Source organism: Aotus nancymaae, unplaced genomic scaffold (genome assembly GCF_030222135.1).
Source record: "Aotus nancymaae isolate 86718 unplaced genomic scaffold, 86718_ANA_hifiasm-v0.15.2.pri h1tg000036l, whole genome shotgun sequence".
NCBI lineage: Eukaryota > Metazoa > Chordata > Mammalia > Primates > Aotidae > Aotus > Aotus nancymaae.
In genome coordinates this window covers 65,590,683-65,614,135 of record NW_026988450.1, presented here as the reverse complement: position 1 = coordinate 65,614,135, position 23,453 = coordinate 65,590,683, and the positions used below count along the sequence as shown (strand labels likewise).

The following is a 23,453-nucleotide window of genomic DNA, read 5'->3' as shown; positions in this document are numbered from 1 at the left end:
ACTCCTCCAGTAAAAGTGGTGGCAAACGGCAAACCTTGCTCACACAGTACAAAATATTTGGGATTTTTTTTGTAGATGAAGGGGAAAGAGAGGGCTTAAAGATGGAGAAAGATAATATTGTAACTCTATTTTAAATTAATCTCTGTGGTGGAAAAGTGGAAGTTGGACTGCAGAGAATGTCCCTTCTCCTTGGCCACAGAGATTCTTCCAAATTCCAAAACTGCGCACTTAATACAATTGAAAACAATATGAATCTTTTCTAGGATGATTTTATTCTGAAGCCAAGGAAGACATCTTCTCTTTCTTCTTGCATTATTAAGTTAGGTTGACATAGCTGGTTCTACAATGTCTTCTGCTATATGGAGCAAGCCTGTCTACCATAAAACGAACTAAAACAGTAATACTAAGAGAATAGCAGGGGTGTCAGAAAGAGAGTGAAGAGAAGAAACACACAGAGAGATAACTGAAATAGTTCTAGCAGTTCTAGTATCTGGATCCTGTTGAGTGTGAAGCCAGCCCTATCTCCATCCATGATTTCCTTCCTGTTTTAATCATTTGAGTTGTGTCTGTCACTTGCAGCTAAGGGCCTTGACTCACACAGAAAGGTGTGGCTCAGCTGATAAGCAGAAATCTAGCAGCCAGCTAAGAATATAAAAGGCATTCTAGGCAGAGGGCCAGCATTGGTAAAGACCAGTGGGTGTGACTTTACATGGTGAGATCTCAGTGCTGTGAATGGGAGAGGAAGAGGCAGGTGGAAAGGTTGGAGAATTGAGCAGGGACCAGGACATCAATGACTTTGTGGATTATACCAAGATCTAGGACTTAATCCTATATATAGCTCAACATTTATCAAACTGTTATGGCAAAAGATTCATTTTGCTTTTTAACTTTTATTCTTTCACAGGCCAATCTTTTTGTACAAACACATTAAAATGAATAATTTGGAAAAGAAAATAGAGATATGGTACCAAAATCTTTAATTATGAGATTAAACTACACAAAACCATTCTTTCAAGTAACTATACTTATTCTTCATTTCTGTACTTACCTTGTTGCAGAATGAAAATAAACAGGTGCAGTCCAATGCCAGTCCATAGAGCACACTTTAGGTGACAGTGAAGGAGGTAGCACAGAGCCATTGAAATGTTTTCAATAAAACATTCCAATGTTTCCTTTAAATTTGAGCTTCTTACAATGACTATACCCGAAGTGTATAGATTAACACACATGTCTTTAATGATGTATGGCAAGCTCTGCTCAGAATTCTATCCTGTCTAAAATTTTCTCAGGGCCTTGAATGAGCACACGGAAGGCATGCTGATAAAAAGCTGATGACATGAATTATTAGGTCTAACTAACACTGGGAATGACAGCTTTAGGATTTTATCTTTTTAACTGTTAGAGCAGGCCCAGAATGGAATGAGATGACTTGTGAGATGGCAACTTTCTTCTTGACACTGGCAGTCGAAATAGAAAGCGACTGAAAGGAGCAGAGAGAGAGAGAGAGAGAGAGAGAGAGAGAGAGGATGTACACACGTGCACAGGCACATTTGCTAGAGGTGAAAATGGAGTACCTACTGGAGGTCTTTTCTCGGTTCTTTTCATGAACCTGACTTGTAAGACACTTAGTCAAGCATAAGGGGAGAGAAAGAAGGATGCCCTGCCCTGTAAGTCTCCCGGGTATATGACCTAGGTATCTGTAATTATTATCTCAGTACTGGAAAGCATGGGCAGTGATCTGTGCCTCCATTACCTGCTTATGTGAAATAGACCCTTTCCTATTTCAGAACCAGTGCTTCATAATGACCTTTCTGCAGTACATTTCCATTAAAATTATAGTTTGTTCTGTGGTGTATATTCTATGTTAAAAAATACATCCTGAAGGGCAAATAAATACCCATAAGCCCCAGAGATTGAAACGAAAATCTTCTTTGAATGAATTTTGAAAAAGATATATTCAAAACTCCACATGCAAAAGGAAGGATTCTCCACATGGGGTTATCAAATACCATCCCTCTTGTGCAGAACTAATCATTAAAAGAAAATGATCTCTCTACCTGTCTCCCCCTACTCCTGAAGCCTAACTGATTTCCTCAGCCACAAGCTGTCAGATATATTTTTGGAGTCATCTTTGAGGATAATCTTGATTGAGTTAATCAATCAGTTTCCCACAGTGCTGATATTTCAACTTCCCACTAACAGCTTTAGCAGGAAGGCACATAATTAAACTCCCTGCACACTAATAAACTACATTAATGCACTAGAATATACAATCTATTTCTCAAAAATTGTTGGTTAGTTAAATGTCTGGAAAGATTTCAGATCATTTTTGGCAAAGGTTCAAAATAATAATAACATCATCACAATCTACTTTGATTGTTTACTGTGAGTTAGACAATATGCTAAATATCTGACTCTGTTAGCAATATTATCTGATTTAATTGTAACAGAAACTCAGCTCTAAGAATTTTTTCTCATCAACTTATTTCTAGAGATATGAAAACTCACACACAGAAAGATTAGGTAACTTGCCCAACTTGAAAAAATTAAAATCGAAATAGAAATACATTGTAAATTATAAAACTTCCAAACCATTGTGAAGGAAGAATAAGTGAATAAAGAGAATGGAACATTCTAATAGAAGATAGAAAAAACATGTGATGAGAGAAATACATCCACATTGATCAGTGACAATTATAAATATATGTAGAGCACTAGTATCCTTTTTATGAAAACATTAATATCATATCCCCAAAGTATTGAAATGCATCGTTTAAAAATATGCCTGGAAAATACATAAATAAGGTTGATATGGTTCTATTAATATCAGAATAATTACTTGTGGCCAAAAAAAGAAATGTTAGGAATAAATAAAAAGTAATGAAAGAAATAGTTCAGCAGAAATATGTATCAAGGTTGAACTTGTGTACGCCTCACAACAGTCAAAATGTAAAAAGCAAATATTGATAGAATAAGAAAAAGAAAGGGGTAATCATGATCACAAATCCATAATCATAGTGAGAGATTTTTAACAGCCTTCTTTTTGTAATATATAAATCAAGCAATCAAAAAACTAGTGAGGATAAAAAATTGAACAACGAAATATAGAGGTTAACAACAAAAAAATAAAATTGAAAGAAAAGAGGCTAGATTGTCGTAAAAATTAGACAATGCATACTATGCCCAATTATATAGGGATCATTTTCAACAATTACCTGAAAACTAGTCCACAATATACTTAACAAAATGTCAAGCAATTCCTATCATATGGATCACATTTTCTAATGACAAAGCAATACTTAATTAATAAGTAATTAAGAAAAACAATCAGTAATTATTCTAATATTAATAGAGCCACATCAACCTTATTTCTTCTTCTTCTTCTATCAATATTTGCTTTTTATATTTTGAGTGTTGTTAGGTGTACATAAGTTCAACCTTGATATATATTTTTGCTGAACTCTTTCATTATTTTATATTTATTCCTAACATTTCCTTTTTTGGCCACAAGTATTAATTCTAATAAAATTAGAATTCTACTGCAAAAGTGTATTTGGAAAATTTTAAATGTACTTCTAAATAACTCATGGGTTGTGGAAGATATAATATTTAAAACTGAAAAATAGTAAAACCATTGCATGTCAAAACTTCCTAAATGCAGTTAAGTCAGCTAGGGGTAAATACATAGTTTTAAATGCATGTATTAGAAAAAATGAAAGGGTGACATCAATGAAATAAGAATACAACCCAAGATACTAAAAAATGAGCAACCAAATAATCCAATAAAGTAGAAAGATAAGAATAATAGTTATGAGAGTGAAATGTATAAAATTTCAAACAGGGGCTTTGTCTCTTGCTGCAGTCAGAGTTCCGAGTCTCATCTTCACTGTTCCGTGTCCTTTTCTCATAAAGGCCCAGTCTCTGTGGCCCTGTGACCTGCTGGTACTGGAGATCTACAGCTAAGACACCAGGACCCCCTTGAAGCCTATAAATGGGAGTGTTGACATTTAGGGGTGTTGCCATAGAATTCTGTCTGGAGGAGTGGCAGTGCCTAGACACTGCACAGTAGAATTTATATAGGAATGCGATGTTAGAAAACTACAGAAACCTGGTCTTTCTGGGTATCACTGCCTCTAAGCCAGACCTGATCACCTGTCTGGAGGAAGAAAAAGAACCTTGGAATGTGAAGAGATGTGAGATGGTAGCTGAACCTCCAGATATTTTGGTGTTTCTATAGACCATCTTGAATATTTTTAAAGATAAATTTGGGTTGCTGGGCCAAGATGGCAGAGTAGGAACAGCTCTGGAGTGCAGTCCCCAGCAAGAGTGACACAGAAGGCAAGTGATCTCCACATTTCCAACTGAGGTACCAGGTTCATTTCAATGGGACTGGTTGGACAGTGGGTGTAGCCCAAGGAGGGCAAACCGAGGCAGGGCAGGGTGCTGCCTCACCCAGAAAGAGCAACTGGCCAGAGAATTGGGGGCTTTTTCATCAAAATTGAAAAAGCTAGAGGAGCAAGATAAAAAAAAACTCAAAAGTTAGCGGAAGATAAGAAATAACTAAGATCAGAGCAGAACTGAAGGAGATAGAGACACAAAATACCCTTCAAAAAAATCAATAAATCCAGGAGCAAGTTTTTTGAAAAGACCAACAAAATAGACCACTAGCCAGATTAATAAAAAAGAAAAGAGAGAATAATCAAATAGATGCAATAAAAAACGATAAAGGGGACACATTTAAAGCAGACCTGGGCTTTTTTGGGGTGGTAGGCTCTTAACTGCTGCCTCAACTTCAGACCTTGTTATTGGTCTATTCATGGTTTCGACTTCTTCCTGGTTTAGGCTTCGGAGGATGCAAGTGTCCAGGAATTTATCCATTTCTTCCAGGTTTACTAGTTTATGTGCATAGAGTTGTTTGTAATAATCTCTGATGATGGTTTGTATTTCTGTGGAATCTGTGGTTCCCTGGAACCTATGAATATTACCTGACATGGCAAAAAAGTGAGTATGACCTGAATATGGCAAGATATGTGATTAAGAATTTTGAGAGGAAGGGTTTATCCTGAATTATTTGGCTGGACCCTAAATCCAATCATACAGATCTTGAGAGAGAGAGAAAGAGAGAGAGAGAGAGAAAGAGAAAGAAAGAGAGAGTGTTGAAATAGAAGAATCTAATTTTCATTTCATGTGTAAAAACTTATACGATTGTGATAAAACACACATAATGTAAAATCTAATATCTTACTCATGTAAGTACACAGTTCGGTAGTGTTTGGTAAATTCACAATGTTGTTCAACCAACCTCCAGGACTGTTTTGTCTTGCAAAACTGAAACTATACTCGTTAAACAACAAACAACAACTCTCCATTTCACCCTCCGTGAGCCCTTGGCAGCCTCCACTCTGTTTCATATTTCTACGAGTTTCACTACTCTTGATACCTCCTGTAAGTCGTTTTTGCATCTGTGTTCATCAGTGATATTGCAAGATATTGCTGTCAGGGTAATGGTAGCTTCATAGAATGGTTAGAGAAGAGTCCCTCCTCCTCAATATTTTGGAATAGTTTCAATGGAATTGGAACCAGCCCTTCTATGTATACCTCGTAGAATTTGGCTGTGAATCCATGTGGTCTAGGGCATTTATTCAATGATATGTTTTTTATTGCTGATTCTATTTCAGAACAATATTGATCTTTTCAGTGTTTCAATTTATTCCTGATTCAGTCTTGCGATATGGTGTGTTTTCAGGAATTTATCCATTTTCTCTTGATTTTCTAGTTTGTTTGCATAGAGGTGTTCCTCACTGTCTCTGAGGATCTTTTGTATTTCTGTGGGATTGAGTGTAATGTCACCTGTGGTGTTTCTGTTTGTGCATATTTGTATCTTCTCTCTTTTTCTTTGTTAATGCTGGTGGTCCTTAAATATTGTTTATCCTTTCAAGTAACCAACTTTAGATTTTCTTGATCCTTTATATAGATTTTGGGGTCTCAATTTTATTCAATTCTTCTCAGATTTTAGTTATTTTCTTCTGCTACTTTTTGGATTAGGTTGTTACTGTTTTTCTAGTTCTTCAAGGTGTGATGTTAGATTGTTAATTTGAGACTTTCTAACTTTTTGAGCTAGGCATTTAGCACTATAAACTTTCCTTTTAAAAAGGCAGTGGCTTTTGCTACATCCCAGAAATTTGGTATATTGTGTGTCTGTTTTAATTTATTTCAAACTGTATTTTATATTTGCCTTGATTTTATTGTTTACCCAATGGTCATTCAGGAGCAAGTTGTTTAATTTTCATGTAATTATGTGGTTTTGAGAGATCTTTTGGTTATTGATTTTTAGTTTTAATCCATTGTGGTCCAAGAATAAATATGGCTAGTATGATTTCAATTAAAAAAAATGATTAAGACCTGCTTTATGGCTGAGCATGTGGTTGATTTGGAGTATATTCCATGTGCAGAGCAGAGGAATGTATATTCTGTGATTGATGGAGGGAGTATTCTGTAGATATCTGTTATGTGCAGTTGGTCAAGCAATCAGATTTATTTTTATAAGAAAGAGGCAGAGACAGTTTTGAGACAGAAAGGGGGAGGTGAGGTGACCACAGAGGCAGAGATTAGAGTGATATGACCGCAAATCAAGAGCTGCTGGTAGCCACCAGAACCTGGAAGAGGCAGGAAGCTAATTTTCCTCTAGAGAAGAGGGAGCATGACCCTGCCAATGCTCAGTTTTCATACTTATTCATTTCTGTTGTTTTAAGCCACTAAGTTTGTGGCAATTTGTTATAGTAGCCACAAGAAACTAATATAACGCTCATCCATTATAAAAGTATAGTAAACTTTTGATTTCTAAATTGGACAAGGGCAGTATGAAAAAAGAAAAAGTTAGGCAAAACTTCACATGTGAATGAATATAATACGAAAATCCTAAAGAAATATCATGTTACTGGATTCAAACATGTTTGTGTGTGTGTATGTGTGTAGAATATATATCTACATACAAGAACTCTTTATTGATTTTCATTTCTTTTTTCTAATACATTTGGAAAATTATTTTTAATGTTTTCAGCATATATGGGTATATATGTATAAATATACATAAAAACTTAAGAGTTGCACAAAAAGTGAACATAGAAACATGAAAGGCATAAAATTATTAGGATAATACTTAAATTTTTCAAAAATGAAATATATCCATTTTTAGATAAAAGGAATCATCAAATACCTAATCAATGAATAAAACAGACTCACATGAAGGTACATCATATAAAAATTTCAGAACACTGGGGACAAAAAAAAAATCCTGTAAATTTCCAGAAGAAAATGAAAGATCATCGAAAGAAATGCTGACGACTAGAAGGCAATAGATAAGCATCTTCAAAAATCCAAAGAGAAATTATTTTCGTCTTAATATTTGATACTGAGCCAGACTATTAAACATCAGGATAGAATAAAAACATTTTTTGACATATAAGATGTCAATAAATTTATTTTCCATGTAACCTTTTCCTAAAAACTACTGAAGAATATTCTTTACAAAAGCTACCAAGAAAATCTGGGGGGAAGCATACAACAGATACAGAAAACAGAAGATCACACATGAAATAGACATGAAGACAACCCCTGGAAAGATCGTTTAGGGAAATTCCAGGATAGCAGCTATTTATAGAAGGAACCTGGTCCAAAAAAGAAGCAAGTCAGAAGGCTCCAAGATAAACTCACTTAGGAAAATAAAATAATAGAATCCCTGAGTATCTAATTATCCTAGGTTGAGATTGAAACACCTGACAAAGTTTGGGATTGAATTCTAACAAGTATATACAAAATTAGCAAACAAAACCTAGGTAATTATTAGTTGTGAGGAAAACAAAAAGTTGTTCAGGAAACAAAGTTATTATAGGTGGATGGGCTGTGAATGGAATTTACACAGTCATAATATACAAACACTGAATACTATTGTTAACCAAAAGGATTATAATAAGAGAATGGGAGGAAGTGTGGGGTTTACGAAGGGTTATAACTCTACAGAGAGCTAAGTTCTTACCTTCCATAGTGGTAGTTCAACTGATAATATCTAAAACTAGAGATGTAAGAAATAGTAATTCAAGTATATTATTTTAAAACATAGGACTATATAACAAAAAAATCAAGTAAAGGATTAAAATTTGCCTCTGAGGAAGGATAAGGGTAGGAAAGATGTGAGGGGTAGGAAAGCAACTGTTGCTTTAATTAAAAAAAAAACTTGTAGAAGTATTTGGTTCTTCAAACTATATGCATATATAATTTTGTTACAAATTAAAACTAAATAATCAACTCAATAAATGCTCTTAAAAATCTGATAGAATTCAACACCATAAACATTTAATCATGGCAAACATTCTACAAAATGGCTAAACTACAAAAGTTTGCCATTGACAGTCAGGAATGAGGAGTGAACAGTGTCCCAGCTACTTTGGAGTGCTACTTGGCAATACCCAGTAAAGCTGAAGTTCCATTTCCACAACTTTCCATATCAGAGGAATTCTTTGGCATGTACACAAGAAGACGTGTAAAAGAATGTTCACTTCAATGGTGCTGAATTAGTATGAAAAGGATGACAATAGTGAAATAAACTACAAAGGTACAATGATAAATCTCAAAAACATAATGCCGAGTGGATAAAAGAGGCAAAAGAAAAGTTATAACACCATTTAGGAAAATTGTAAAACACACAAAGCAAAGTATTTACATGTATGTATTTTACATTTTAAAAAATGTTGTACAAAAACTATACAAAATATTTATGTATACATATATACATTTATACTTTTTCCATAACTTTTTAAAATTAAATTTCAAAATATTAAATATATCGAGATTCAAATGTGTGACTCAAGAATTAAGGTATACATTGTATTCAGCAACCTTATTCTTGGTCCTACCTTATTTTCCTAGCCTTATTTTCCCTTTGCTTCATCTTCTGAGTGTATCTTAAGTAAACTTCATTTTGCTACTTTACAAACAAACAAATGGGAAACTATGTGTTCTAATATTTGTGTTTTTAACTAAAATATTTGTGTGATGCTTTATTTTTTAGAGTTCTAACCTCTGCTTAACTGACACACACTCACACACATACACACACACACACATTTATTGAGTCTAAACAACACATGTGCAATAAATATAATATCAGGTCAGTTTTCAAACTGTCCTACAAATGATCAAATATAATTTCTACCATTCAAAAAATCTTAACAATTTATCACTTGTCAATTTCTGACAAGTTCAACTTCCACTAGTCTTAAAGAGTTTGCAGGAGTTCACACAAAGAAATTTCTTAGTTCATTGATCAAAATCTGCTTATGTTTATGACATATAAACATGTGCTGACCTTTGGAGATACAATAATAATGAGACAGTGACTATCCTCAAGAAGCTTGTATTCTAGTGGAGGCAATAGGCAAGCAAATAGGTAATTAAAGTAATATGTTCCATCATAGATGACCTAACCCAGGCTAGAGGACAGATTGAAGACATCTGTAGTGGGCTGAATTTTGTTGCCCTCTGAAACATATTCAAGTACTAACCCCTATTACTTATGAATTTGATCTAATTTGGAAATTAGGTCTTTGCAAATGTAAAAAACTAGGAGGAGGTCATATTGGCTTGGAATGGGCCCTAGCGCCAGTGACTGGTATTCCTGTAAGAGAGAGACACAGAGACACACAGCAAAGGTCATGTGAAAACAGGTGGAGACTGAAGTGAAATGAAGAAGGCATGCCAAAGATTGCTGGCAACTACCAGAAACTGAAGAGGCAAGGAAAAGCCTACAGATGGACCATGGCCCTGAAGACACCTTGATTTTGGACTTCTAGCTTCCAAACTGAGAAAGAATAAATTTCAGTTGTTTTAAGCTACCCAATTTGTAGTAATTTGTTGTAATTTGTTACAGAAGCCCTAGAAATGGCAGATAGAATCGTATGAATGATGACTTGAAATCTGAGATCAGAAAGGTCTATAGGTGTTGTACAGAAGGCAGTGGGGAAAATATTCCAGAGAAAATGACATAGAACAGAGGCTTGAAGGTGTGACAGAATGCTAGGCTATTAGGGGAACACACCCATTACTACCACTGGAGTTCAGGGCAGATCTAGTGAGAGTTGAGTTTAGAGAAGTACGTCTAGGACTAATTATGGATGGTCTATGTGGATATCATCCTTGGGCTCCGGAGGGTCACTGAAGTCTTAAATAGGACTCTGAATTAACTTATTTGTGTTTCCAAGGAGGTCACTCCAATAATACAGGTGATGTACCATGATGACTTGAATTAGTCATCATAGAAATAAATAGAAATGGATGAATGTGAAAGATGCTAAGGAATGCATCTACACCAGTGGTTTTCAAAGTGTGGTCTATAAATCAACAGCATCACTCAGAAATTTGTAGAAATTTAAATTCTCAGACCCTATCACAGAAACTCTGAGGCTGAGGCCAAGCAATTTGTGTTTTAACAAGCCCACCAAGTAATTTTGATGTATGCTAAAATTTGAAAGCCACTGAGCTATGGAAATTGGTGATTGGATGTGCAGATTGAAGGAGAGAAAAAGAAATAAGGATAATGTCCAATTTCTGGCTTGAGCAATTGGGCAGTAAAGAGAAAAATAAAAATCAAGATAAACAATGTGCAAGTGCTTTGTAAATTGAGTTCTGCTCACAACCCACTGATACCTGGGCAGGGACCAGTTCAGTCTTGAGCAATCTCTGAACAGCAGAGTCTACCTTCAAAGCTCATGAAAATGTTAAAGGTTTTAAACTGTCCTCCACATTTGACTTTCCTCATTCTAACTTCTGTTGAAAATCAGTTTTTGCTTTATCAACAAATAGCGTTGCAGCCAGAGTCCTTTACAATTCCATTTCAAATAAGGGTTCTGGCTTTGCTGCTGAGATAACACATGGGAAGGAGTTTAAAGAGGAAAGAGACTACATTAGTGAAAAGGAAGCAATCTCCATGAAATTGATCTTTCTTGAACAATCTGTTTTTGGCTTTTAAATGTGTCTCATAAATATTTTCTAGCCCAATATTTTTAGGGTCCCAAAGAATGAGAACTGTATGAATAATTATTTGTTTTAGTGAGTAGCTCAGGTTTAGATAACAAAGCCTGGTACAATAATGCACCTTTGAGGAGGTACTGTGTTACACAGACCCAAACGACGTAAAAACCTCCCAAGACCTGGGTTCCCTTCACTTCATCAGTGTAGCCCATCAATGTCAGATTAATCTTGAAGAGCCTAGAATAAAACTTTCATTAAGTTTCCTCCCTTGTTAAGAATACAACATTGAAATGATCGAGAAGTGTTATATGTCCTAATAGGTAGGGATTATCCCTTGATGAAGACTCAGTGGGAAAAATAAAAAAAAGAGGATTTCATTCTTAGTACTTTTCTGTCTTTTTTGCTTCCTTGAAAAATCTATTGGAAAAACCTAAAGAAAGATTGGATAGAAAAGTGGTTTGGGGTTTGTAAATTCATAAGCAAGTGTAAGGTGGGAATAGTGTCCCTGAAAGACATTGCTTCCTTGGGCGAATTGGTCAAGCACATTGCAAGTGTACTAAGACAATGCTTAGGTTGGAGTTCTGAATGCAAGGGAGTGCTGCCTATAGGACTATAGATAGGGTCCACGCAAGGTCTCAGGGCACAGAGTGCAGTCATTCCTTTGGGAATGATAAGAATCACCATACTGGTGGCCATCAAAAGACAGTAAATGTAGCTCTAATTCAGACACCACTGGGTGTTCGCCAGCCCAGCAAATGCCAGATGCTGTTTCAGCTTCCCTGTGGCTTCCATCCACTGATGATGTCAGTGTTCTCTTAAGAGGTGTGCAGGTGATCTGCACGCCTAGATCTCATAACCATGCTCCCTTCAGATCCGGCCCTCTTGTCTTAGACCAGTTTAAATGGGCTAAATCCACACACAGTTCCAGAGCTTGCTCTAATCCACCCTCATATCTGTTCCCTCCTTCACCTTCTCTCTATTCTGATGAATCATTTTTCCTCCCTGGTAAAAAGGTCAGGCTCTTAAACAAAATGTTTTTTCCTAAACTTTTATCTGTTCCTTTAATCTGTTTTCTTCTCTTAGAGGCCCAGGTTTTTGAAATCTAAAAGGCAGAAAAGATTCATTTTCCTCTCTGTTATCTCTGTTATATGTTTCCTCTTTTCCTCACTTTTCATTTTGGGGTCTAGGCAAGCAATTACTCAGACTAGCATAGTTTCTTGAATGAGAGGAAGGGAAAACTGAAAGAAAACAATCTCCACAAAATCATAGCTAAGATTAAGCTGAACTGTGTGAAACTGCCAGTATTCAACCCTTTTTACTTACAAAACAGCAATTTCAAATTGTTCAACTAATTTTTTAAACCATTTTCCACTACATAAAAGTTTATCAAAAGGCTTTACTATAGCAAAAATTACTATTTTAAAAAAAGGTGTAACCAAACATACTGTAAGCAAAGAATTAAGAAACTTTTAGTCTGAAAGTGGGTTCATTAAGGTAGAATTAGTCAAAAATAACTTACCAAAGAGATGAGCTGTATTGGTCTTAAGGCAGGGATATGAGCTAACAGGGACACTCAAATAGAGCAGATTAGGTGCAGAAATGGCTTTAGTGGTGATGAATTGCTTGAAAGGCAAATGGGTTGAGTGAGAAATGGGACTTTGCATTAATCATCAAAAGATGCAACCAGGTAACTGACAAAGGGAGTCTCACAGTTGCTCTGGGTTTGTGATTCTAACATGTAAATCTGTCTTCTTTTAGCAAGCATCATGGTATACTGGAAAGAACACTAGACCAAGAATTAAAAGACCTGATTTTTTATCCTAACTCTAACACAACAGGCTAGCGAAGCTTGGAAGACTAGCCAGGCTTTGTAAGTCTATATTCCAACATCTACTGACAAAAAATGAAGGATCATCACACGTCTCCCACCTCCCTCACAGGACTGTTGTCAGGATCAAATAAAATCATGTAAAGAAGGTGTAAAAAATGCAAGTAATTCTTTCATTTATAGCAACTGCTCTTGAAGTCTCATTTAGGTACTGTGTGGCTTCATGTGTATTATTGATATCAAATTCAGAGAAGATGAAAATAAATTAAACTCATCTTCAGATGCCCAAAAAATGTCAATAACATTTCAAATATGAATGATAAAAGAGCCATTAGCAAAATCTCAAATTATTGCCCCAGGCTCTGGCTTGATAAATACTCTGTCTGGTTAGAAAAAAATACGATTTTGCTTACATCTTTAATCTTCTTCATCTTCTCCTCCTCATTCTGCTCTTTCTTCCTCTTTTTTTTCTCCTTTCCTTCTTTCCTCTCCTTCTTCTCCCTCCTTCTCCATTTCAATTTGTTGAGCATTTCCTAAAGCCCGAGTCTAGCATGTCTCTTATATAATCGTTCTCCTTTAATTATGCCTTATTCTTTTTTCTATGCTCTTTCTGTTCCCTGATCAAGCCAGTTGTGCTGAATATTTACTTCAAAATGTAAATTTGCATAATACACACTTTTGTAAGTAATATATTTAATTGGAAGAAAACAGTCGGTGTTTAGAAAATTGACTTATCTTTTCCCCACACCAGAATCCCACATATACCCTGTGGGTTTCTCCAGTCAGTGGAATTTTGGGGATCCATTACGGATTCAGGCCATTCCTGTAAACCTGACTCTCCCCTCGGGGGAGCTTGACTTGGCTGGATTGGTCCCTGCCCTGTCCTCCACAGCTGTTCCATGAGCTCTTTGGTTGCTCCTGCTGCTGTAAAGTTATCTCCCAAAGCCCTGGATACAACCCTCTCCATGTTATTTCTCTTCCCCTCTTACTTAACCTCTCATATTAGTGACAATAACAGTCACTAGGATGTCAGAGGCCCATCTGTGAGGAGCTAATTGATTTCCCTCCATCACTCTGGATTTATTTTCTTTTTCCTCGCCTCCAGAAGCACTCCCAGAACCAAAGGCCAGGGCAACAGTTCATGTTGGCAAAACCCTGCTTTTATTATTCCTTCCCTGGCAACAATTATTTATCCAGCTTGTGAAGTGACTGAGGACATCACACCAGCCATCTGTTTCCCTCTGTCTGAATGCGCTAATGTAGTTAGACTCCATTTCCAGGAGCAGCTCACTGATGCTGCGTGAGTTTTCTCCATTTGCCTTTGCTAGCTTTGGCAGCGTCTTCACTGGGGTTGGCATTTTCACTTCATGCTTGTTCATTTGATTAGTAGCTTCCTCTTGCGAATTAACTGTTTAGCTTCCACAGAGTGAGCTCTTCGTTAGCTTTCCCTTCATGCCTGAAAGCGTTCCTTTCATTTCGTCTATGCTGACACCATCTCTTTTCTTCAGGACCAAGTTCTCTTGGTTCCATCTCCTAAGTAGCTCTCAGTTCCCCTCCCATTCCCCTTCAGTGACCGCCTGGTTCTGACTCTCATCTTTTCTGCTTGTAGGCAACCCTGACCTCCCGCAAACACAAAGCCAAGAGATTTTCCTGAAATACAAGGGCACTGCCCTGCTTGACTCCCTCAGGATTTTCCACGGGTCTCAGCTAATGCCATCCTCTTTGGTCATGACACACAATGTCTTTTATAATCTTTCCTCTGCTTTTCTCTCTAGCAGCGTATTGTGTTATGTCCTCATACTTGTTTACTTCTCTTGCAAAGCCCTGGCAATGGTCCTGAATTAGGTGCAGAGGGGAGAGTTTTGCCCTTTGGATTACAGTTGGCATAAGTTTTCAGCATGTCTGGAGACATCTCTGGTTGTCACAACTGGGGGAGGGAGAAACTACTTGCATCAAGTGATCAAGTGACCAGAGATGCTGCCGAACATCCTACAATGTAGAAGACAGTTGCACACAGCAAAGACTTATCCAGCCCCAAATGCTGATAATGTGAGGCTGAGAAACCCTATTCTAGCCAGACTAACTTACTTCGAGTTCTCTGGATGCACTATACCCTCTTGTGCCTCCATACCTGGGATCAATGATCTTTCTTCTCCAACACATCTCTCTTCACCATAATTTGTCTATTAGTGTCTAATTGCCCTCGAAGGCCCAGCCCAAGGATCCCCATATTTTGATTGCCTGACCATGGATGATGTTTGATCCCTCTTCTGAGTTTCCAGTCATCCAAAAACATAAGCAATATACATTTATAGGGCATCTACTAAGTACCATACTGTGTTCAGTTCTAATACTAAAATCATGAGCCAAACTAACATGGGCACTACATTTATAAAATCTACAGTCCAGAGGTAGAAATAGAAAGTCAGTAAATTATCACCCCAATAAATGTGCTTCCCAAAGCTCTCTGCACACCTCCTCTCCGTACCAGAGGACTCACATCTTTATTTTTGAGTTGCGTTCAAGGGTCTCCTATAGAGCAGATATTGACAAACTTTTTTTTTTTCGATGCTATGTTCTCATTTCTTAAAATCTTCTCTTGAGCATGCGACCAGAATCCAAGTTCCTTAGCACTGTGCACCTGGCCACCCACTTTCATCTCCTCCCCTCCTGTGCACCCATAGTCCTGCTATGCTCTCGGCCACACCATATGGTGTAAACTGCCTTCCCTCACACCCTCATTCTTTTAGTAAGTTTCCATTTTTCCATCAATACCTGCATCATTGTCACCACCACTTCACAGGTTTTCAAAACACAGCATTATTTCCTCTATTTGTGGGTACCCATTGCACATGGTTACATATTCATATCTTAACACCCAGTAAAAAAAAATGGTGAAAATCATAGTTCTGGAGTCTGACAGAGCTGAACTTAATTTTTCTAGGCTGCCATTTCTTCATCTGAACAATAATAAAATAATAGTGCCTATCTCATAAGTTTCTAAAAATATTAAATAAAGTAATCCAGCACAGTATTAAGGAGTCAATGAATGTTAATGGTTATTACTCTCTCTAACCATATCATAGGAAATGTAACTGATAAGAAATACAGTTCTTATCCTCAAGGAGAAAGCAGTTAGTCTCCCCTGGTCTGCCTCAGACTAACTGCTTTCTCCTTGAAGATAAGAATTGTATTTTATTCATCATTGTTGCTCAGAGACAAGAAACACCTGAACAGTAGATGATCGGTGAATGTTTGAGTAAAGAAAGGATGCAGGACCAGTTACAGTGATCTTTCCTGTAGCAACGTAATACCTAACATTAATTGAGTACTTATTAGGTACAGATGTGAGGTAAGCACTTTCACGGGTTGCCTTTTTTAATCCTCATCACAACGCCCCTTGAGATTGGTACCATTATTAGCAGTCTCCATTTTACAGATGAGAAAACTGAGGTACAGAGGGATAAAGAGCCTGCCCAAGGTTATACAGTTAAGGGGCAGAGTTCAAATTTAAATGCATGGTGTCTGATTCAAAATCATTAGATCTAGAAAAGTAGACAATTAGATTAAATCAATATTTCAAGAATTCATTGATGATGCAGTGCAATGGATACACAAAGAAGCTTTTTGTCTAGAGATAGATGATACAAAAACACTCACTTTTCTAGAGACACCAAAATTAGTTCAGGTGAAGCAATTCTCAGTAAGAAACAGTGAGTAGGGTATAGGCTGGTGTGATGGGTGGGTGGGAGGTGTTTATCTTTTCACCCAAACCAGGTGCTTTTCAACCAATGCAATGACGCATATGCCTTCTCTTTTCCCCCAAGATCTTATATAGTAAACAATAGGAGAAATATGTAAATAGGAGAGGAAAGAATTAGAGTGATAAATATATCACATCAGGAAAATTGAGAGAAAATGGTTCATTGACAGAGGAATGATGAAACACCTCGGTGGAGTTCCTAAACAGGGATGACATTGTCATCTACCCATACAAGCTGCCGGATTGTCAGGTTTTTACTGGGAGAAGGAGAAGGGAAGAATTAATGAAGTTAATATGAGAAGCAGTCTCTGCAGCATCTCAGTCACAGATGGTTTCTCTAACAGGAGTTTGCAGCACGTAACTCGGCTGTAAAGGGGATCTAGGCAGTTCTTAAGCTACATGGGCTCCTGGGTACCTATTTAAATTATTAATTTTACCCAAATGAGAATCATCCCCACAGGAAAGTCGGGTGAGCTACTGAGTTTCACAATTTGCTCTTAGAGAAAATTGTAATTAATCCTCCAAAAAGTCACTGGGATGTAAGACTTGCAATATAGGGAGCAAATGTTATTAAAGCTTCAAGCTTTTCCCATTTATTCATGATGCTGCTACCTCGTTCTATTACGTAGTTCTTGGGTCCAGGCAGTGGGCTTAGGTTATAGGTGGCATTCTTATAATGAGATCCTTCAGGCCAGCTTGGTGGCTGAATCTCCCAGCTTGGAGAGGAAAAAGAGCTCAAGTATATCCTTAAACTCATCTAAAAATTGCAGAAGAGTTGAGACACAGTGGTATATACATCTATTTAACGTGCTCCTATTAACTCCCTTTGTTCTCTGCTCTTTTGATTGAGGAGCCTATAAGCCAGAGAATCATATACAGTTGAAATCAGGAGCTCTCAGGAAGGGGAAGTTGTAGGGAGAGGCTGAGATGAAAGAAAACCATTTGGATTATGAATTTGAGAAAAACATTGCCCCAATGGCCTCAGTGTAATTGATTTGTGAGGAAGATGGAATGTACTAAAGAGAAAACAAAGAGAACCACTTGATTTGCAAATAATCAAAGAGGAAAAACAAGTAAATTATCCGTGGAAGCTATTTGATTAAATATATGCCCTTTAAATACATACTATTTCACTTCTTGCAGTGGAACAGAGGTAGTTCCCCAAAGATATATTGGTGTACTATCCACACGAAAAAGAAAGACATGCTGGGCAGACAAAGGAAGCATATGTCCTTTGCACAGATTATATATGGAATCATCTCTACCATTCAACATATGGCATTCAACAAGAAAGAAAAACCAAACTGGATCCTGTATATGCACACAAATCTTCAAATAATTAAAATGAAATAAAATATTCTTAACATGGAAACTAGATGACCACAATTTTGCATTCTACATCATACTATCCCTACAGAAATTTCCTAAATATTTGTCAAAATGAAGAATAAATTTTGTTTAAGAGATGTGGCTCATAATTTAATGGAACCAAGAGTTTGTTATATAACTATACACATTATATCATACTTATTATCTAATTTTACTGGTAAAACAGTAATTACATATTATACATGTAATATATATTCCATATGATATACATTATTTATGTGATACATATTACATCTATAATATATGCTTATATATTATATAATTATGTCTATTATATATTATATGTAATATATTACATTAAAAAGTATACATAGCAAAGCACCAATAATAGAGATTTCTGGTGAATAGAATTTTCTAGTCGACAGAATTTTTGGTAAAAGAATCTAGTTTTGTCATTGAGCAATAAAAGATATGATGGATAAATAATTACCTGGAATGACCAGGGGGTCTGGGAAAGTAAGTTTAACTTCAAGATTCATTTGATTTAGCCCTGCTGTACCCAAGAAATTATATCCTTTGGTATTCATAACTTTACTTTCCACTGGAAGCAGCACATTTTAACTCTGAACCCAATTATCCTTAGTAGTTCAGCTTTTGTTTTGTCTTCAAAGCCCATCTAGACAAATGCTTTTGCTGGAATGCATTTCTTTCCTAGTAAGAACTAACAAAATGAATCTGCAATCACAAAGACAGCCAGGGTGTGTGATTAGCCAGAGTGCACTGGATAAACAGTGTTTATAGTTCCCCACATTTTGACAAAATTCACAGTATTGCAATTACAAAATTCACTTTGAATTTTTCAGGGGAAATTAAATACTGAACATCATGACTTTACTGCCCTCCTTGCCACATGTGCAGCATGCAGATGGTACTCATTCATCTGGTAGTAAATCAGGGTGGGCCTTGTAAAGCCCTTGGCTGGGGCTTAGGTTCCTCTTCCTGGTGCCACTGTGGTCCCTGGTTCCCTGTATCTATTCCAGCAGAGCCCTGCTCTGGCCTTCAGACCAGCTATGAGCATGCCTTCAGGCACTGCCATGAGCATTAGCATGGCACTTCATTTCTGAACGGAATGCCTCTAGAACAAGGCAGGGGCTGAGGAAACTCATGGGCCCAATGAATAAAATAGAACTAGACATGGAATTGAGTAGGGTCATCTGCCAGAAAGGAGGCAGGAGTGGGAGAGAGGAAAGACAACAGAGGCAAGAGAAGCTTGTAAGGGAAGCAAGGGGAGGAAAAGGCAGAAAGATTTTTTAAAGTGGAGGGAGAAGGAAGAGAGAGAAAATCCCATTCTAAAAGGCAAAGGGGAAGAGGTCAAGACTGAGGCTGAGACAGAGAGTGACATGGCTGGAGAGGGAGACCTGATTAACAACACTGAGGGATAAGATAGCTGAAAGCTGTCCTACACTGCAGGCAGTGATAGAACCGGGAACTGGCAGGTGAGGGACTAGTGAAAACAACAGTAAAGCAAAAATGCACCACAGGATTACCAAAAGTAAAGCTAAAAAAATTGTACGTGTGTTTCAGCATAAAGAAATGCAAGGAGCACAAACGAGGAGTGAGAAGGTCTCTAGTCTTCACTGTGCCATTAATAATAAAAACTGTCATGGCAACACTGATTAGGAACTGCTGTTTCCCAGGTATGGTGCTAAGGGTTTCCCAAGTACCCTCTTGTTTAATTCTTACAGCAACTCTATGCAGCAGGTCCTACTATGTTCCTTCTTTGGCAGAGGAAGACACTGGAAGATACTCAGCAAGATGAGACCTTGTCCAAGGTCACCCAGCTGTGTGGTGAGGGGACTGGGGCTGGGAAGGGTAGTAAGGAGAAAGCTGGAACAGGTGTCACAACCAGTTAGCAGCTTCAACCTCATGTATCAGGATCTGGCTTAAGACTTTTGTTTGACAAAAGAGTTTATCAGCTAGATATATCCATGTCACTAACCAGATACCTCCTGAAATTCTTTCCTGTTCTTGAAGTCAATGCAATGGATAAAGTCCTTTCCTTGAAACTAACCCATGAATGATGCTGAGATTGCAGGTGGCCCAGGAGTCTTTCTCTAAGGTCTTTCCTTTTAAAAACAACTGTTCACAGCAGGGGAAGAGGGCGACACACACACACACAACTCAGAACACACAATTGTAACTAATTTATTTTGTTCATGAAGACTTACAAGGAGAAAGACGACAGCTTTGTTCCAGAAATATAAGTGATCAAATTGGCACATGGGCTGTGATGGCTAGCAACCAGCATTTCCGTCCTTTGCCTGAGAAAAGAAAGAATCCCTGGGTGAGAATGAGGGAGTCCTTGTGGCTGTGAAATTTGATATCACACTCATGCCTTGCAGCTTGGTCATTCCTAAATATTGTAAACAACATCCTTAATGCAACAAGGACATCTCACCTATTGCCAGAAGTCAAGACCAATACAACCATGGTGCCCACAGCAGGCACTGAACCATCAATACCATGTCTCTACAATAAACTCTCAATAGAAGTGCAACCCAAGGCCAGTCCTGTTGAGAGATGTGCCACACCATCTCTCAACCATTCCCTTCATTCACTTCTCTTGCCTCTCTCACTTCCTACTTCCTTCCCCAAGCTCTGGCACTGGCAGCCATGTAGCTGACCTGCAGCTCTTTCCAGCACACAGGACATTCAGTCCAGCCAGGTCTGATTGCTCACTTCTCTCTGAGGGCATCTCCGTAGAATACAGACCTCTTTCTAGAAAGAAGGGAAGAAAATTTTTAAAAATTGTTATGAACAAGATGTGGAATCCTGGGAGAATTAAGGAGTGAAAGGAACAAGAAGGCTTAGATCCAAATGACGTGCAGATTAATGAGGGGTTTTAGTGAGTGACTTATTAGGAAATTATAGATAAAGCAAAGCAAAGACAGGAGGAGGGCCCAGTTAGGATATTTTAAATATAAAATGGAGAAAAAAGAGCTAGTCAAACTAATGCCATTTTCTTCATTGTTTAACGTGAAACAGGTTAAATGAAATGACTAAAATGTTACATAATGTAAAATATCAACTGCAAGTAATATTCACAATAGCAAATGAAGAAATTATATTTTGGCTCAGATGCCATAAGCAGAATTGAAAATGATGGCCCCACAGTTTGCTGCGTTTAGAGAGAGATGAGTAATAAACTAATGGAAGAATCTTAACGACACAGACAGGCCTTGTACTTTGAAGTGGAGGTGGGGATTGCATCTCACTAAAGTACTTCCTCCTCCTCTCCCTTTCATTCGTGCTAAATGGAAATCAGACACATGTGTCAAGGGGACTTGGTCACTTTGTGTGCATATTAACTGTTATATTAAGATTTGCTGCAAAAGACAGTCCATTAAGGTTTTGCCTCTGAAGAGAGAAAGGAGTGGAAATAAATTATCAGCTGAAGGACATTTTGGGAAGAGTTCTTTTGAGTATTCATTATTACTATTTAAGACTAATTGAAATCAATTGTTCCAGTGCCTCAATTCTGCCCAGTTTTGTTTTGCCCTTGGGAAAGCTTTATCTTTTCCCACATCTGAGTCAACAAACAGGGTTCAGATTTGTTAGCTCTGTTACAAAAATCCAAGAGGTCTCAATGATGTATTAATAATTCAGCTTTCAAAACAGACTGTGTTTTCACTGGAATACAGAATTGGGGTCTATGCTTTCTGATGAGAAGCCAGAGCAGGGGGGGATTCTGGGAAGATGGCATGACACTCGTTGAGGGACACTTGGTCAGCACAAGGGCACGTGAAGCTGAGGGGCAGTTCCCTCAGGCAGTGTCAAAATGGTTCAACCAAATCATCTTCAGGGAGACATTACTTATGCTATACCTCCCATAACTCCTTCAGGAAACTACAGCCCAGTATCCTCAGGCCTTCCTGACTTTGCACTTGGTGGACCTCTGCCTAGAATTCCCTTTTCTAGTCTGAAGTACAGGTGGATTATGTGGTTCTTGAGCACTGGGAAAAGTCCTGCACTTAAAATGTAAATAACATGGGTCTGCTGTGGTACCTGAAATCCCCACACCAGGCATTTCTAAGGTTATAACTTTGAAGGAAGCTCTTAAATATTTCCAATTATTTGTAGTTAATTGAGTTGAATCACTTTATCATGTCAATCATAGGAGAGACCAAGGTGCAAAAGAATGGGGCATAGGATAGATCAGTTTTGTGGGGAAATTAAAGGAAATAGGAGAGGACATATGCTTCCAGCAGAGTGACTTGGTGGAAAGAGAATTAAACCAAGAGTCAGAGGTCTGGGGTTTGAATCTTCTCTTTGTTTCTTACAAACTACATGTCTTTTAATAAGTCATAGGGAATTTTAGAATCTTGATTTTCTCGTTGTAAACTGAGTTAATAGCATCTTCCTTAGTAACCTCACAGGGCTATTGCAATTACAGCAAAAGGTGATCAGAGAAGGTCCAGGTTCTGTGAAGCCTGAAACTAATAGAATATGGGAGACCCCACCTTTAAGAAAAAAGATCACAAAATTATTTTTAAAATAGATATAAAAACAGAAATTTAGAACATGAAAAGAAATCAGAATACATTATGAAAAACCCATATCTCCCTTTAAACAACAACAAACTAAAGCAACAACAACCAAAAACTGTATTCCCGGCTGAATGTATCTTGCCAAAAATACCTGTGGTCACACCAAAGCCAACAGCCAGGGGGAGGAACATGACAGAGAGGAAGTCGAAGTAAAGCAGGTATTCTTAACAAACCACAGTTAAAATACCTACTTTTGCAAATTTTATAAAAATGCAGGCTATGTGAATACATTGCTAGAAATGTTTCCCATTGAAAGGGGCTGGTACCATTGAAAAGCTCAGAAGCTGAAGCTTTGTTAGTGATATGGTTTTGCAGTGTCCACATCCAAATCTCATTTTGAATTGTAGCTCCAATAATTCCCACATGTCATGGGAGGGACCCAGTGGGTGGTAGCTGAATCATCGCAGTGGGTCTTTCTTTCCCATGCTGTTCTCATGGTAGTGAATAAGTCTTACAGACCTGATGGTTTTATAAATAGGAGTTCCCCTGCACATGCTCTCTCTCTTACCTACTGCCATGTAAGATTTGACTTTGCTCCTCCTTTGGCTTCTGCCATGATTGTGAGGCCTTCCTTGCCATGGGGAACTGAGAGTCTATTAAACTTCTTTTTCTTTATAAATTACTCAGTCTCAGGTATGTCTTTATTAGCAGTGTGAGAACAGACTAATACAGTTAGCTTTATGGTAAACAACTTTCTGAGATGATGTTTGTTAAAGGTTGTCATGAGTTGTGAACTACAGTAGTGTATAAATGAAAGGTATTGACTTCATGTTTCCCATTTCCAGAGCTGTCACCTCATAGAGGCTACTCTTCTAATATCACTGCAGTAAAGTCAGTGTAAGTTGGAGTTTAGATTATTTGTATCATGGCTACAACCCATATTTCTCAATGAAAAGTTCAT

The 23,453-nt window shown here is 37.5% G+C and overlaps 2 long non-coding RNA genes and 1 pseudogene across 2 annotated transcripts in view; 2 read left to right on the top strand and 1 right to left on the bottom strand.

Annotated features, from left to right (window-relative positions):
• LOC135277981 (uncharacterized) overlaps positions 1–13,342 on the bottom strand; it is a 79,079-nt gene extending 65,737 nt beyond the window's left edge. The window contains exon 1 of the long non-coding RNA XR_010345508.1: positions 13,267–13,342. This is a non-coding gene — a long non-coding RNA (uncharacterized LOC135277981). The remainder of the gene's footprint in view (positions 1–13,266) is intronic.
• LOC105710806 (uncharacterized) overlaps positions 1–23,453 on the top strand; it is a 529,709-nt gene that overhangs the window by 248,409 nt on the left and 257,847 nt on the right. The gene's annotated exons all lie outside the window — the stretch shown is intronic.
• On the top strand, positions 3,992–4,237 carry LOC110568385 (zinc finger protein 98-like; annotated as a pseudogene).